The sequence below is a fragment of the Meleagris gallopavo genome, chromosome 2 (assembly GCF_000146605.3).
Source record: "Meleagris gallopavo isolate NT-WF06-2002-E0010 breed Aviagen turkey brand Nicholas breeding stock chromosome 2, Turkey_5.1, whole genome shotgun sequence".
Classification (NCBI taxonomy): domain Eukaryota; kingdom Metazoa; phylum Chordata; class Aves; order Galliformes; family Phasianidae; genus Meleagris; species Meleagris gallopavo.
In genome coordinates, this window is record NC_015012.2 from 76,373,276 (window position 1) to 76,379,474 (window position 6,199).

At 41.4% G+C, this 6,199-nt stretch overlaps 1 long non-coding RNA gene across 2 annotated transcripts in view; it reads right to left on the reverse strand.

Annotated features, from left to right (window-relative positions):
* The window catches only part of LOC104909898, a 19,361-nt gene extending 17,439 nt beyond the window's left edge, over nt 1-1,922 (reverse strand). The window contains exon 1 of one of the 2 annotated variants that reach the window (XR_792668.3): nt 1,780-1,922. This is a non-coding gene — a long non-coding RNA (uncharacterized LOC104909898). Of the gene's footprint in view, nt 1-1,529; nt 1,748-1,779 lie in introns of those variants that run through there. The other variant, XR_792669.3, reaches the window with a different exon arrangement.
* Between the last annotated feature and the right edge of the window lie 4,277 nt (nt 1,923-6,199).

A 6,199-nucleotide genomic window follows, 5' to 3' on the forward strand; every position in this document is an offset into this window, starting at 1 on the left:
AAGGAATGCTGAAGCCTTTCTATTGTTTTCCTAAAACAAAAGGAACCCAGTTTCACAAAACCAAGGCTTTTATATTAATCAGAGGATCTGTTGATCTTTGCAAAGCACTACATTTCTTGAAAGATCAAGGAGCTGAGACAGTTAATATGATCTCTTAGAGAGAGCTTTAGTAGCAGAAAAGGGTTTGCTGAAGGCATTTTCCTATACTTGGGGTTTTAGATAATTTAATACACAACAACTAGGATGACACGCTATTATGGAAAAGGTCATAATTCATTCCAGTCCATCTGCAAGCCAGGAATTCTAGGATTTGTATAAGTCTTTTGTAAAATGGCCAATTTCATGTAGAGCATGCAAACACTCAGAATTGCAACTGGCAGGAGACAAAATTCACTAACAGCCAAATGGATTTAAACTCAAATTCACTTGGGTTCCTGTCTTCCACACTAGATAAGCACTAAATTAAACTTTACCAAAAAAAAAAAAGGACACCAAAATAATATTTTCCCATCAATCCATAGATATTAATTCAACCTAAATTGAATAAAATTCAAGGTTTTGCATTTTTCATGAATATCTGATGCAGGCTTGTTGGTTTTGAAGCTATCCTGCCTCTTCCAGGCCTGTAGAGGAACATACACACTAAGGTCCTTGGTGTACTTACAGCTAGCAGCTTACTTACTAATTTTAGATGTTTTTCCTATTTGTAAATGTTCCTTTAACCGAGTGTGATTTGACTGTTAATTTCTTTCTTTTCTTTGGTATCATAGCTGACATAATGTGCTTCAGGTTACAGGCTGGGCACAAAGTAGTTATTGCAAGAAAAATCCGCCTTAGATTTGAGCTAAAATTTCTATTCATCAGCAGTGAATTCATAGATAAAGACACATCCTTGCTATAAAGATATGTCCTTGTGTTTGCGTGCTTCATTGTAACTACATAACGTCATTATGTTATATATGGCTAATGCTAGAAGTATACATTTTAGTTTGGGGCTGGATCAGGGACTTATTACCAGAAAAACACTAAAATGCTCTGTAGCATTCCTTTTTACTTTAGAATAAAAAATAAAAGAGTTGGGATTTTTTCTCCATTTTACTTACTTGATCTATCTATCTATCTATCTATCTATCTATATTTTAGCATAAATGTGGACTTGATATCATCAGCATAGTTTATGAATACATTTTACTTCTAAGAAATGGATTATTGCTTGGGAAATGTTTAAGAACAAACAAACAAACAAAATCCTAACTTTTCACAAAGGTATTTTATAATTGCTAGTTTTATTTTTAACAGTTAAAATAGGAGATGCCATTCCAAAATATTCTTCCTTTTGTTTAGAAAACGAATTGTTAAAAAAAGTTCCCTGACCCTTAAGTGTTCCTAAACTTTCAGGTTTTAACTGTGCTATCCACAAAAGATGCCAGAATTCCTTAAGCTTAGGCTAACCTGATCTTTTCCCCCCAAATTACAAACAGATCATCTACCCTAGAAGCACTCAACAGAAAGACAAAACAGTCACAAACCTCAGCCTGAGAGCAGTGGCAAAGCAGAGCTGTTTTGCAGTTATGGTGGAAGTGACACTTAAGCAGCTCTCCAGACCACAGGAAGGCAGGAGTGCAGTCTCTCCTTCATCTCTCTTTATCTTGGTCTGGAAATGGCTGTACATTGAAATCATTCATCCCACCCCAACACACATTCTGCAACCAAAGCAGCTATTCCACTGCCACTGCAACTTGATGCACTGTGGGTGGACCAGCATGAATTTCTGCCTACCTTGGGGTGGACTGGGGTACAAGTTGCCCACACATCAGTTGTGGCTTCATCCCATAGGGAAATATCCCCACCGGCTGTCCAGAGCACATGGCTGGTGCAGCAGCCATCTCAGCCATCCAATATTAATCCTCTGCTGCATCTGAGCCAGAGCCCCAAGAGTCCCCAGGGCAGAATAGCCATATAATAGCAACCTTTCTCAGTACACTCCAAATTTGGCCAAGTCAAGCAGCTGCAGTCCTATGTTAGTCATTTGGCAGGCAGTTTGATCCTGCAATTTGTTGAGCACACATAGTAGTCCTTTAATGTAGTCCATTAAACAAGTCTCAGTGTATGTGAGTAGCTTTGGATTTGGTGGGAATACTTCAGCAACTAAGCAGTTTGGGTTTCAGGAGTTCTGTCCTGTTGAGTACATGGGAGTTTTGCCATTGAATTCCACTGGTGGGGGGTTCTTCTAGATTAGGAGGACTCTGTAGCAGAGCAGGGAAAAAAATGCTTGTAGGCATCAAGTGTGATTAGCTTGGCATTTCTGTTCTGCAAAAGGAAAATTTTCCATGTGCAAAATGTGCATTTTAACTTTAAAATGTTGTAATTACAGTCATTGTAAGTGTCTCTTTCCTGACAGATGCAGACAAATTTTGAAGATGCCAAGCACCCTGAGGAACAAATAGCTCAGCACTGTTCTGGCAGCATGACAACAACCTGGTGGTTTCAGCATCCCTTTGCCACAAACCTACGGGGCATACAAGCTGTGGTATGTCCAAACTGCCCTTAAGATCTTCCAGAGCAAACCTGGATTTGTTTTACATTAAGACCCACTGGAGTAAAATGAGAGTGAGTCAAGTTAGAGGTATCACATGCTTGCAAAGGCTTAAAATGCTGTTTTCTCCTAAATCCACCCAAACACATTCCTCTGGTTAATCCTGAGAATCCAGGGAACAAAAAGGCACTTCACGTAGTGTGGCTCATCTGGATAACGAAATATCCAGAGGAATTAGGTCTGGGGAAATGCTCTGATTTGCTGTTGTTTGAAGGCTGGATAAGTTAATAGAGTCACTGGTAAAAATAATCAAAAAAATTTACAGAGATAAACAGAGGCTGAAATGTTCCTGGGTTAATGGATAGCTGACATTACACCTTGTTATTCCTTTTTAAAACTCTGCACTTATAAAGACTGTCAACAGCAATGGATACAGTGGACATAAGGGTGCTCATGTCCACCAGACAGCTCAGTTTTTACCAAACTACCACATATTCTTTGACCTACAGATACTTTTCCACACATGCTATACACATCAGTGCTGACCTATCCCAGTTTGGTTGCATATGGCTATTGCCGCTCACAGAGCACCAATAGTGGGCTGGAGGATCTGCAGTCAAGCAGAAGGAAAGGTCACTACTGAAATAGCTTTCAAAGAAGAGGGCTGTCTGCAGCAGCAGATGCATGTTCTCACACAAACTCCTGTGTCCCCCTGAAGTCAGGAGACTGCAGGAGGAGCAGATGGCCCCAGGGCACAGAGCAGCAAAAGAAAGGTTCAGAAACACCCTGGGCCAGAGAGAGGGGTCGAGGACAGAGGGAATAAAAGTGCAGCAGAATAAGCTTTGCTCATTATCAGGATTTGGAAGCTGGTTTGGCTGCCTATTTCTCCTGATTTGTATATGCCTCTTTTAAAAGGAGACTTATAAGCCATTTAGGATAAGTATATTTTAAGAGTAGTTAAAAGAGGCAGAGCTGGCCAGAAACCTAGGATAAAGAGACCATATTGATCAGTTTTTTCAATAGCAGAAAAACAAAACAACAACAAAAACAACAACAACAAAACTGTGTTGGTCAAGTAATTTCTTCCTGCTGAAGACAGCAAAAATATTAATTGAACAATTTACTTGAGGAAAACTTTGGCTGTTATTTAGTCAGCTGTAGTTACAGCTGAATTTATGTCTGTTTCCCTCCTCATTGTTATGAGAGTGTCCCTTGGGTTCTAACAATGTGAGATAGTACAAAAATGCTTTTATTTTACTTTATTTTATTGCCTACACCCAAATGCTTGGTAATTGCACTAGGTTTTCTCAACACGACAAAAGGAGAACATGCTGAGTGTGAATTTTAATGGCAAAAATTATTTAAGAAACAAAAACTTCATTTTCCTAACTGCCAACCTCTCGGACACCAGCAAATAACAAAGAAAAATGTCACCTAGAAAGAGATGTCCAACCAACATATCAACTGGCTTGAATGAGATGACAAAGTACCTAGAATCCAACATTCTAATACAGATCTTAAGGTCATCAAGGTGAAGTCAGTTCCAAGCATTCCAAGTCTTGTACCCGCACAGCAAGCTGTAGGATTTGTGTTGCAAGGCATCCGTATGGCCCCCTCTCCACATGCACACACCAGGCATGCACAGCGTTTTCACAGCGCTGGGAAAAACAACCACAGTGTGAAATGAAAAATGCAGCAAAGCCAGCAGGTGTCTGGGGACATAGCAGCATTTCCTCCCTTTATTCTTTTGCTTTTTCCTTCTGCTTTCATCCATCTCTTCTCTGGTGCACTCACATTCACAGCCACCCTTGGCTGTGTCACCACTAGGCAACAGCCCTCCTTCTGTCCCTACACACATGGGCAAGACATGAGGATTCATGGGCTGAATGTGATCTGCCCACCCAAAAGGATTTTGAAATATTCCCTCCAGGGTTAGCAAACAGCAGCCCTAAGAGCCCAAGCTTCACGCTGTAGCCCAAACACCACTTACTGTAATCCCTTGCTGCCTTCCGTGCTTATATAGTACAGACCTTCTTGAGTTACAAGACACTTTGAAGATCTCACCTTCTCCCATTACTTGTCTTTTACATAAAATGTCCACAGATGTGAGTCTGCCGGTGTGTCAGAGGACTGCGGTTAATAATTTATAAACCAATGCTTCCTATTGGGCACACTGTGTAACGCACAGGAGTACAGGAGTGGGCTGCCTTGCTGCAGGAGCACCCTCTGCTGACAGGCAGCAGCCCCGAGGTAGGATGATGGCCACCCAGACCAGGGTGATGGTTGGATTGCGGCTATTAAACCCCTCACCCTGCAGCAAGCAGCAAGGCTTCTTGTCCCCAGCAAAGTACAAATGAGCAGGACTCTGGTGGAAATATCCCCACGCGTAATTCTTGAGAATCCCACACAATACAGCCCCAAGTTGTGAAACGTCGCTCGCAGGAAGCTTGGAGTTTCTGTGTGCACGCTCCAGCAATCGCACTGAAAAGACTCTTCTTGAGCCAAAGCCACAAGGAAGTAGTCTAGACAGCTACACCTGAAAATAGGCCATTGTGCTTGATGGCGTTTGCCCTGCACTCCTAATTCAGCGCAGGTCTGAGTGGAGCATGGGAGAGGATGTGGGCAGATAGATTTGCAGTGTGGAAGATAATTCCCTGCAGGTGGGAGTGATGCTCTGGACCAGCAGTCCCAGCCAGCGAAGGGTTCTCTCCCTAGGGGTGTGCACTGGATGGATCTTCTTCAACTCCCTTCCCATCTGTGACAGCTCTGGAGCTTGAAATTCCAGTAACAATGGTGAGAACAGTCCTAGAGCATCGTCCTGCAGGAATGCTTGTACTATGTCATCATAAATAAACAATTTGGCATAGCTAGGAATGGCTGCTCCATAAAGAACTATTGTGTAGCTCAAGAGCACTGATGGCAAGTGCTTGTCTCTCCTTCTCTTAGCACATCTATTTTTATGAGCATTGTCTATTTGCTACTTCACTTTTTGGCAACATTTTTAATGTTTATAAACAGTTTTAAAATATTTAATGTATGCACTTAAATACAGAAGGCTCGACACTAATTGGTAAACTAACAGTTTGTTACATAAATCAGAGATCCTTGAGAGATTTTAAATCAATGATAGATTTCAGATTCTCCAAACACAATACATAGTGTAAAGGTTACAGAAAAGCATTCCAGGGCACTGTGCAATTTCAGCTTGCTTTGAATTTTATTATGTCTTTGGACATTTTTCAATCCAGAAATGTGAATACAAAACCAAAATGTTCGCAGCTCTCTAGGCATATCTTTACTGACCTGAGGAAGAGTTTGTGCGCTGAAAGCTTGTCTGCTTTTCTGACTAGTGCAATAAAAGATACTGCTTTCCCTAGCAAAGCTTGCCTTGTTGACTGAACACAATGCTGCAACTGCTATTTCCAGCAGTGCCTTATTATTCTGATCAGAAGGCCAGCTTTAAAAACCTATGTTAGTTACATGATGTCCTCATGCAGCTGGAAACCAGAGCGAAACTCTCCTGCTTGAAGCTTTAGTCTGCTCATATCCCACCTGTGGCATGGAAATCCATTTTTGTACCAGGTAACATGGTTAGCTCTGCTCCTGACACAGAAACTGTCTTTCCAATCTGCTGTTAATAGGGCAAGAATAAAGGGTGAGGTG